General features: G+C 43.8%; 1 pseudogene; it reads left to right on the forward strand.

The window, feature by feature from the left end:
- The first annotated feature begins 501 nt into the window (after nucleotides 1-501).
- LOC136306583 (malignant T-cell-amplified sequence 1-like) lies at nucleotides 502-9,560 on the forward strand (annotated as a pseudogene).
- Nucleotides 9,561-11,120: the final 1,560 nt, after the last annotated feature.

The raw sequence follows: 11,120 nt of genomic DNA on the forward strand, positions 1-11,120 counted from the left end.
GGTGCAGGTGGTGCGAGCTCAGAAGGACAGGCTCGCACTCAGCGGTGACAGGCAGCAGCGGCTTTCAGTCTCACCGCCCTCAGCGCAACAATGTCAGACTGCGTGGGGGGAGGGGAAGATGGTGAGAGACGGGGAAGAGGGCCAATGAACAGGACGGAACCTGGCAGTGGCGTGAGGAGCGGAGAGGCGTATCACCCACGGCGGTCCCTTGGTTTCTGGTTTAGGTACCTGAATTATGATTCGTGTTTTCAATAATAAAAATAAAATACAGGTACCCTCCATTTTTATTTTCCTGCAACAATAAGGATTGCTGTAACTCTTTCTCCTTCTCAACCTCCACCCTATTACCTCCCCGCGGCGGAGAGAAATAGGCAGACGAAAAATAATCGGCGAAAGTGTCGCCAAGTGCCTAGCAACGGAAGTAATTTTCACGGAGAGACGTAAAGCACGTTTATTTCCGGTTTACGACTGCAGCTCCGACCGTCTCTGCTGACTTTCGGCGGTTAAGGCTGTGTTCCGCCCTCTGGAATTCGATTCTTACCTTATTCCGGGTCCTTCCCTGCTGTCGCCCCGGTCACCTTGCATCATGTTTAAGATGTTTGATGAGAAAGAAAATGTGTCCAACTGCATCCAGTTGAAAACGTCAGTTATTAAAGGTATTAAGAATCAGTTGATAGAGCAGTTTCTAGGTATTGAACCACGGCTAAGTCAAATAATGCCTAAGAAAGATCCGGTCAAAATAGTGGGATGTCACGAACATATAAAAATCTTTAGAGTAAACGGAGAGTTACTATTTTCTTAGACAAAGAGAAGGGCCTTTTTTCCAACTAAGACTGCTACAGATATACCCTTTTATCCTGCTTGTCAGCAAGTTGATAAAGGAGCCATCAAATTTGTAGTCAGTGGAGCAAATATGTAAGGTGACCATTTTTTTTGCAATGAAAAGGAAGACAAAAATAAATTGAAAACAATATCGTAAATAAAAGAAACCTTTTATTCATTGCAACAATAATAAAGTATAATATGAAAAGTGCATAAGTCTTTAATATTTTGTATGGTAATTATGCTTACATGCATATTAATTTTTAATAGTAATTGTAAGAGGAAAGTACTCATTTAGTAAAACTAAATATCAAACAAAACCACTAATTTGGAGTGATATTTGGGTGTATTTATCATTTTCTAATTTAAAAAGTCTGTTTTATGCAACTATTTCATCAAAATGCATTGTCAACAGATATGGTTTAAGGTTAGATTTACACTTTAAAACTCAAATTTCAGGAAAATACTTGTAAATAAAATTACATGTATTTGGAAATTATTAAGTAGAAAATGAATTAATAAACAGTGGATTGTGCTTACCTGTGATTGAATATTCACTGAGAAAGAAAGAATCGTGAGTCTACAATGTTGTACGTGCGGTGTCATGTTTCAGTAAAAACTACACAAAGCCATTTGTGTGCTAGGTGTATGGGGCACTCTCTCAAGGTCTCCCGTGGGGAGTGCACGCATCTCATAATCGCGTCTTGCCACAGTATACTAGCCTTGGCGAATCGTCATATCAAATACAGATATGTCACATCGCACGAAATGGCTTGACTCTGCATTGATCGAATATGGACATTTACAGATTAGTCTTCCTGTTAAACCAAATTCGGAGAACCCAAAACATGAAAGACAGAAATAAGGTCCGTAGTTTACACACCAAAGCTTTATTGTTTAGCTTGGCCAAGAGGCGGCAGCTCCCACAGAAATCTGAGGGAGAGCGCGCCAGCCTTTTGTTCTACTTAGTTTTTATAGTTTAGTAAGTGGGAAATACAGAAGCAAAAATTGCAATTAGGAGCCCCTTACCACTATTGGTTATAGTCATATGTCCTTTAACATGATAGGACCACGTTCAATTTGCAAGCCATACATCATTTTGGAGAAAACAAAATTTACAAGCAAATACAATGGTAGAAAGATGTCTCTTTACAGATTAAAGGCATTCCTATATTATCTACTGTTTATCTGCCATCTCTGTCCAGAGTCACACGTGTTAACCACAAGCATTTACATAGGAGAGGTAGTTTCGGTGGGCACAAATGCCTGCAAATGACTCATTGCTATGAGAAAAGGTTTATTTTGGTTTTTCTCTCCCTGCACCTGGCTATCCATTCACCCATTTCCCCACAGGCATGGTGGAATGTCTGGGAATCCATGTTTTCCTCCCCTTGCATTTACAATACAATGTCAAGGGCTATCCTGACTATGCCAATCACACAGTACAGAGACTATTCTCACAATTTCTCTGCACACCTTAACCCAAATTAATAAAATGTTCTCCAAGCCTCTTAAAATATTAATATTAATTCTGTAGCCTTTGGTACTTTACAACACCTGCGGGTGAAATGGCTCAGTGGCTCCTCACTTCCAATATCAAAAAGGAGGACATATAGAAGGATACTTTTCAAGGGAGGATGGAACTTACAAAAGAAGGACTGTCCTCCCTAAAGGAAGATGATTGGTCACCTTAAAATATCCTATGCCCAGGCTTAACGTCTCGAGGAACCAAGCTTTACCCTACTGCAGTAGATACGATTGTTGCAATCATAGGAGAAGGAAAACAGCATATCCCTTATTACCATAAAACCTGGGGGCAGAGCAATCATATTTCTGGTTGTCATTAGCATTTTTATTTTGAAGGCTGAATGAATTATAGGTGTGGCATGCTCAAAAGTTCTTCCACGGATTCAGGTGGTCTCTGCCAAAGGAGTTTCTGAGCAGTGTAAGAAAGAGAATAATTATGTGAACCAATGCTTAACTCCAAGTCACTTAAAAAAAACTTTGGCATGAAATATGTAGGAAAAGCCAGATACAACAGGTGCCGAGATTGGGGCTGCAGCAGGGTCTCCATGGCAAGGAAGGAGTTTAGTGTATTTTTGGTATGGTGGGATCAGCCAAAGCCAGGATGCCCTTTAGAGCTCAGATCCACAGCTCTTAATCAGGAGTCATCTTTCCAACCATCTGGGGAACTTGTTAGGAATAGATTCTATTCCAGAAGTCTTTGATGGGTCTGGTATGTATATTTTGACTAAGTTCCCTTGGTGATTCTGGGACCCACCCCTTGGGTAAGATGGTATACCAGCCCCAGCTGTGCAGAGGAGGCAGGCCTTGGATGTATGGTCACGTACTACTGAAGCCAAGGTCCAGAGTTTATTAAATGAGATAGCACACGTCCAGTGCTTAGCACTGAGTACATGACATACTGTTACTGGGTCAGGAACAGGGTAATTCTAGGATAGAAAGAAGAAGGAGGGTCAGGAACACAGGATCAGATCATCAGGCCAAGGGGAGCGAGAGTCAGGGTAAACATGACAGGAGAGACCCCAGGATTCAGGTCTTCAGGTTGGAACAACCTAAAAAACTAGAGTCGGGTTCATGAGCGATGCAAGTGAATAAGGGCCTTGAACACTCATCTCTGCTGAATGCCGACCTCTTACTACTCTGCTAGTTAACTTCTGCTTGTTCAGCCTTTCCAATTCCTCACCTATTCCTAACATTATTTCCCCAGTACTAAGATCCCGACATTACAGGAAATCAATTCACTCTGTGCCAGAGTCCCATGGCAGATTTACAATTTTCCAAGTAGCCAACATGTAAATGACTTTCCTTCCCATCTGGATCCCTAGTGCCCCCTTTCTGGCAACTGCAGAGAAACAAGATCAAGAACGAGTCAGCTCAAGGAATGAGGTCGATGAGGGTCATGACAGTTGTCATATGGGAACCTTGGTGTGAGTAACGATATGATTCTCGTCTGACAGAATGAAACTTTTCTTTTAGCACTAAGTGACCCTGTCATCAAGAATTTAATTGCTTCATTTCCCAACTTGGAATAGATTTATTATTAAAGTGTGGAAAATGAGATCACCTGACAGAGAAACTGTTCTACCCTTCTGGACAGTCAGGGAGCCAGTTGCACTGAATGCCACGGAGGAGGAATGAGAGGAGAACTATCAGGTTGGCCTCTCTCCTCTGTCCTGGGACCTGGCTCTGACTGTGCCCTGCTGGCCTCCCCTGTGGGCTGAGATGCAAATAGAAGCAAACATCCTTTCCTGCCCGCAATTCCAGGCTGGTACTTGGTTTCTCCTTTTTGGTCCAAGAGTGACAAGTAATATATTCATTTGCTTAAATATGAAAGTGAACATCTACAAATTTAGCTTAAGTGCTCCTTTTGTGCATGTGAATTTTAGAATCTGCGCCAGTTTTAATAATTGTTCTTTGCCTGTATCTTTCCTAGTTTAATCTTTCACCCTTTTCTTCTCCTTTTTAATTTTAGCTTCATCTCTTTACTTGCTTTGTTACCCACGTTTCTCCCTTTCGTCCATGTTCTTTGGGGTGGTGGACAGAATTCTGGAATGAAAATCATTTGATCTAAGTTCTAATCTGATCCTATCATGAGTTATTTGCATGACATTGGGCAAGTCAGCTCTGCTCTCTGGGTTTTAGTTTTCTTATTTTTTTAATATAAAATGAGGGACTAGACAAATTCTGACAACCCTTCTAACCTCTGTGTTATTTCATATGACAGCTCACTCTGGAATTAGCTCTACTCACCAGTGTCTATGCTGCAGTAACAGGACCCTCTCTCTCCAGCCCACTCTCTCTCTCCTTCCAGCTTGGCCCATACTGTCCCCTCATACATTCAGGTGTGCGACCAGTATGATGGGACTCGACACTATTTTCAGATGCTCCTCAACTGAAGGAAGAAAGGGAGCATTTAGTGCTGCCATTGGGAAGTTAATGTATTTAAGTGGTAAATCTGGCTTCTGAGTGCTGCTTGAAGAACAGAGGGCCTCTTAACAAGGCTCACGTGGGACAAGATTAGCTGTCAACTTGCTGTCCCGGTAACTACCGCCTGGCAGCACTGCAGCCTCCATCTTCATGCTGCAGGTGGCTAGGTAGTATTTGCCTTCTCCAGAGGCTCTGTTTGCTTTTCTGACTGTGATGGTCATAGTCAGAGAGTTAGTGAAGCAATAGACACTCTTCTGGGTGATTAAACTCTCAGAGATCGTGAAGCATGAGATCAGGCTGTCCCCAAGTTCTCACTTTCCTGGAGCTATATCTAGTAGGCAGTCCTCCTTATTGAGATTTTCTAAGGGTCAGGGGTAAGTACGGCCCATTCATCTGGGATGGAATGTTTGCTGTTCATGAAGTGTAACAGGGAGGGTGTGGCCACTGTATTTGATGATTTGTTTAAATTCTAGAAGTTCTCAGCTGGCAGGATGTTTTACAGCTGTGCCCCTCACTGGGCAGTGCCCCTGGAAGTGGAAAGCAGCCCACTCTGTGGTGGAGATTCACTGCCAGTGACCACTGAGGCAGGTATGCAACTGCCCAGCCCCCTTGCCTCAATCTGGGGAAACTCAGAAAGAACACGCCAATCCAGAGCTCTCCATAGGATTATCAGAGGCCTCAGCTGCAACTGCTTTATGGGTCAACTCCTCCCTTGCTTGATCGTGTCTTCCTTAATCTTTACTGCTGTATTTTCCAAGAATATTTGTCCCAAGCGTTCTGCATATAGCTCTCTGTCTCTGAGTCTTTCTAGGGATCCTAAATTGAGACATACAGAAGACACACATGTCCTGCCTGGTGTCCCCTCATTGTGGGCAGGTGCTCCATGTCCCCGCCTTCTTCATGTGCCTGACACAGTGCTCATGGTCGTCATCGAATAAATGAAGAATGAATGAAGACAGAGAAGTTTAGAATTGTGTTTTGTTATTCAACTGAGCTCACTGAAGGAAGAACACTAATTATTGCGTTTTCACAACTTTTATACTTGTTATTTTTTCTTAAACATACCAGGCCAATATTTGGTAGAGTAGTTGTCTAAGTCTTAAACTTGAATGTCTCAGAGAGGCAGACATATAGTAACATTAATTCAGTGCTGTTGATATGAGTCAAGCGCTTTTTCTTCTTACCTTATTTATGTGTTTCAACAATCCTATGAGGTATTGCCCAGAAAATGAGAGTAGCTTGTCCAAAATACTGCAGAGGAAGGGAACTGCCAGAGGGGACAATGCATCAGTGACAGGGCTAGGATTTGAACCAGGCAGTCTGGCTCTAGAGCCCACCTCCTTGTGTACCACTAGGTGGCATTGCTCTTCTGCATAACCTGACATTTTTGCAAAAAGCACCAGTCACCTTTGTAGCTAGCTCTGCCACTAATTTTTGGGGACACTCTGGAGAGTCACCCAAATCTGCTGGACTTGGACAAGAGTGCTGTCTGGATTGCCTTTAAGATTGTTGCTAGGCTCTGGCAGGTTGGCTCAGCGATAGAGTGTCAGCCCAGCATGTGGAAGTCCAGGGATTGATTCCCAGTCAGGGCACACAGGAGAAGCGCCCATTTGCTTCTCCCTCCTCCCCCCTTTCCTTTCTCTCTATCACTTCCGCTCCCGCAGCCAAGGCTCCATTGGCGCAAACTTGAGTAGGGTTGCTTGCTTCTCTTCTATGATCTGAGAACCCACTGCTCTCTTCTGTCTCACATGTGGACTCTGCCCATTTCATGTGGTGGGTTCTCACCCATCTCCTCATTGTCCTCTTGTTCCACATGACCTTTTTGGGCAGTTCCATGTGTCTCAAAGGCTCAGCTAATCTTTAACTCAATCCACATTGTGCATCTGAGCCCTAGGCCTGCCTGTCCAACTTTCTATAGGGTCATTTCTACCTGGATGGCCTGTAGGGCCTTTACACTCAGTATGTCAAAAATGAGAATGTTTAGTTCTCTGACCTCATAAAACTTCTCCTCTGTTCTCTGTAAAGCTTGATAATCCTATAGACCCCTAGTTATTCAAGCTAGAAAATGAGTCTTTCCTGTAGGTCCTCACCTTGCATACCTTGTATTGCCCAAACAAAGCTGTGCACATCTCTGTGTCTCCAGGCCTGCTCTCTGTCAGTGTTAGCCAGAATGGCCTTCATAAATTTTAAAACTTTTCCTAGCTTTTCTCTGCTAATACACTTCAACAGCCATCCATCTTGCCAGGGTTGAGTTAGAAATCCTTAGTTTAACACAAAACCCCATTACTGGGTCTCTGCTACCTCTGCGAAATATGTCTCACAAGGAACTTGCTTACACGAATTGTGGTTTTTGTTAATTTTTATTTGAGTTATGTCATAGTCTCTCTTGTTTTAAATTGCAAATTTCTAGGGGGCAAGTACTGAGCACTTCATGATTTGTTGAATTTTTGAAAGCCTGATAGAAAGCTCTACCTCCTGCCTGGAGCCTTTCTTTCCACACCCTTGCCTGCCTGTCTGTTAATTGCTGAGGCAGCAAAAGGTGGAGGACAAGAATCCTGCAGTTTGGCCTTGGCCACCCACTAGCTGTGCTGGGGTAAAACACCTGACTTTTTAGTTTTCTCCTCTGTGAAATAAGCTAGTTGAAGCAAATTCAGAAATGGTCACCAGGTGTCCTCAAACTCTTTCATATCTGTGGTCAGAGTCCTGGGCTAATGTAGTGTCATGGCCACACACTAGGGGAAGTATTGACTGAAATGTGCTGAGAATTCCATGTTCTGGGCCCTGTTTTGCTTTGTTTCCACAAATACTGGTGATGAAGATCATGGTAGAGTGAATGCAGCTTTTCTATTAAGTGAGATATTTCCCCAGGGCATTTGAGTTACTTAATGTCTTCATTTCTCTAGACAGGACTCCTCCCTTAGCATTCTACAGTGAAGCATGGGGCCAACTCACTGACCCTGCAAGGGAGGACACTGAGCATCTCTTTACATTCCTTTGGCCAGGACCACTTTTCTTATGCTCAACTGACATCCTGTGGCTGAAACAAACTCTTCTTAGCCTGTCCTAAGTGAGGATGATGACAGATTGGGGGACTATATGGCTGTGGACCTAGAATGTGCTAATAGGAATTCTGAGAATGAATCACAGGTGGAACAAGGGTAATTCAATGGTTTACCAAGGAACATGTCCAGCCCTTCATATCCCTCAGAGGAGCAAAGTGTTTTGGAGACACCTGTTTACTTGTGAAGTACAAAGGGCAGGTGATAACAGGATGACCACTTTTTCTGCATAGTTGTTGAACCTACTATATATCAGGAACTGTGCTAATGGCTGGGGACATCAAAGTTAGCAAGATGTAGCATGTATCATCACAAAGAACAGAGAAAGAAACAAGGAAATAGGCAATTACAATAAAGTATGACAAGTACTGACGTTTTGGGTAGGCATGTTAGCTAAGGGGACATATTAGAGGGGTCCATACATAGTCATGGACTGTCTTAGGGAGCTTCCTGGAAAAGGTGATACCACAGTATTATACTGAAGGAAAGATGAATATTCATAAGCCAGGCAGAAGAACTTCCTAGGCATTTGATGGAGCCTATTTTATACAGAAAACTGTAAGTAGTTCAATACTGTTAGAATCAATATAGAGCACAAGGGAAGGAAGGCCGAGGAATGAGGCTCAAGAAGTGGTTTGTTAAGAGGCTGCCTTCTAAGAAGACTGGGCTTTCTCTTGAGGACGGCGCGAAGCCAGTGCAGAACTAAAAGGGGAAATCCTTGTGTGGGAAGGGTAGTCTGACTGCTGTGTGGCTGTAGATTGGGAGAGGGTAGGGACGGAAGGCTGGGACACTAGTTCAGATGCTTCTACTCTTGAGGAAAAGATTTATACATGTGTAGGCAACATTTATTGAAAAAACTATTTTTCTTGGCACCTTTATAGGAAGTCAATTGACTGTACATGTGTCCATCTGTTCCTGGAATCTGTTCTACTCTATTGGTCTCTATGTCTATCTTTTCATTGTATCACACTGTCTTAATTACTATACCTTTACAGTTAGTCTTGAAATAAGGTAGTTTGAATCCTCCAAGTTGGTTCTTTATCAAAATTGTTTTCACTATTTCAACTCCTTTGCTTGTCCATATAAATTTTAGAACCAATGTGTTAATTTCTTTAAAAATGCACCATTTTTTAGGGCCCTGGCCGGTTGGCTCAGCGGTAGAGCGTCGGCCTAGCGTGCGGAGGACCCGGGTTCGATTCCCGGCCAGGGCACACAGGAGAAGCGCCCATTTGCTTCTCCACCCCTCCGCCGCGCTTTCCTCTCTGTCTCTCTCTTCCCCTCCCGCAGCTAAGGCTCCATTGGAGCAGAGATGGCCCGGGCGCTGGGGATGGCTCTGTGGCCTCTGCCTCAGGCGCTAGAGTGGCTCTGGTCGCAATATGGCGATGCCCAGGATGGGCAGAGCATCGCCCCCTGGTGGGCAGAGCGTCGCCCCTGGTGGGCGTGCCGGGTGGATCCCAGTCGGGCGCATGCGGGAGTCTGTCTGACTGTCTCTCCCCGTTTCCAGCTTCAGAAAAAAAAAAAAATGCACCATTTTTTAATTTTTATATTTGTCTCATTTATTCTTTGTTCTTTTACTTCCTGCTTTTTTAATTAACAGTGCATTGTTGCATCCACCGGGTACGAGAACAAACGTCGGAGATTTTCAGGAGTTTAGATGTTACTTTATTGGCCAGTTTAACCTGCGCAGGGGCGAACTCCCAAGATGTCCGGAGACACCATGCTCACTAGGAGCTGCAAATGGAAGCCGTGCCTGGCGCTTACAGCCAGGTTCTTATATATCCTAAGTGAGCAAGGACAATACAGAAGCAGATGTGGCAGTTTAGCTATTGGCTAGGGAGGTCGCACGAAGCATAGCAACAGGGGCCGGCATAGCAACAGGGGCCGGTTTTAGCTTAGTGGCGCAAATTTCAAACATAAACTTCTGATAAGGGTCTCTGACCTTTGTTCTCAGCCTCACAGGATCGTATAAGCACTCCCTGTTCCTTCAATAGTTACACTCTTGGCAGCCCAGGAATATCAGTACTCCCTGAATCTAACATGTATCAAGTGTGTGTTTAGCTTTATCACAGTCTTACTAGCTACTTCTTTTAATTGTTTTCTGTGATTAATTAAAATATTAATCTCCTAGGTCTGTACTTAAGTTCCATGGGTGTTCAACAAAGATTCTTGCCTCTGGCTGGTTATAATTCAAACATGTCCTGGTTTTGTGTCACCTCTGGTAACAATTCAGCTAATAGCTCCCTCATCCTATTTTTGTAGCTTTGTGTAGTTTCACATTTCAGTATTTCATCATGTAGTCTAGGGGACTCATATGTACATTTCTGGGACTCTTGCTATCTAGCTCCTGTTCTCTGGTACCTGTCATGCAATATCCATCTCCTGCATCCTTCTTGTGCTAGTTTTCAATCTGCTAAACTCAACAAGACTGTCATGCTCTGCTTGGTTTCTCCTCCTTGGACATTATTAAAGCCAGATATTCCTTCTGTTGGGCTTCCCTGGCCATATGTGTTATAACCCACAGATGCAGAATCATTGGCACTCACATCCCTGATGTTTGCCGTGGAGTAAGCCAGAGCATAATCCTTGGACTCCTAGGCTGGGTTTGGGAAAAATTCACCCCTGGGACTGGGGGCATCAAGATCCAGCAATAGCCAAGGCTCCATTGGAGCAAAGATGGCCCGGGCGCTGGGGATGGCTCCTTGGCCTCTGCCTCAGGCACTAGAGTGGCTCTGGTCGCAACATGGCGATGCCCCGGAGGGGCAGAGCATTGCCCCCTGGTGGGCAGAGCATCGCCCCTGGTGGGCGTGCCAGGTGGATCCCGGTCGGGCGCATGCGGGAGTCTGTCTGACTGTCTCTCCCTGTTTCCAGCTTCAGAAAAATGCAAAAAAAAAAAAAAATCCAGCAATAATTACTGATGTTCTTGTTTCAAAGGAAGTTCCTACCGTTTTAGTATCACGAAAAGATTTTGGGATACAGCCCTGCAAAAGCAAATTTTAGAACTCAGAGTTGTTCCTAGTGCATGACATTAAAATAAAACTACGAACAGTGTTCTACGTGCAAGTGAAATTCAGTAAATACTTGCTGAACTGAGTCAGTTAAGACATCAGATTATAGAGCCCCACCTATGCTAATCCCAACTTCAGAAAAAGTGACCTCACTCTTGTGAATGTTAAAGAATGGTAGCACTTTCCCAGGAGCAAGTTTTAACATATTCAGTTACTCCACACAGTTCACAACCTTACACTTATGAAACTCCATCTGCATAGAGTACAAAAGAAGGCTGTATTT

The sequence above is a fragment of the Saccopteryx bilineata genome, chromosome 5, assembly GCF_036850765.1.
Source record: "Saccopteryx bilineata isolate mSacBil1 chromosome 5, mSacBil1_pri_phased_curated, whole genome shotgun sequence".
Classification (NCBI taxonomy): domain Eukaryota; kingdom Metazoa; phylum Chordata; class Mammalia; order Chiroptera; family Emballonuridae; genus Saccopteryx; species Saccopteryx bilineata.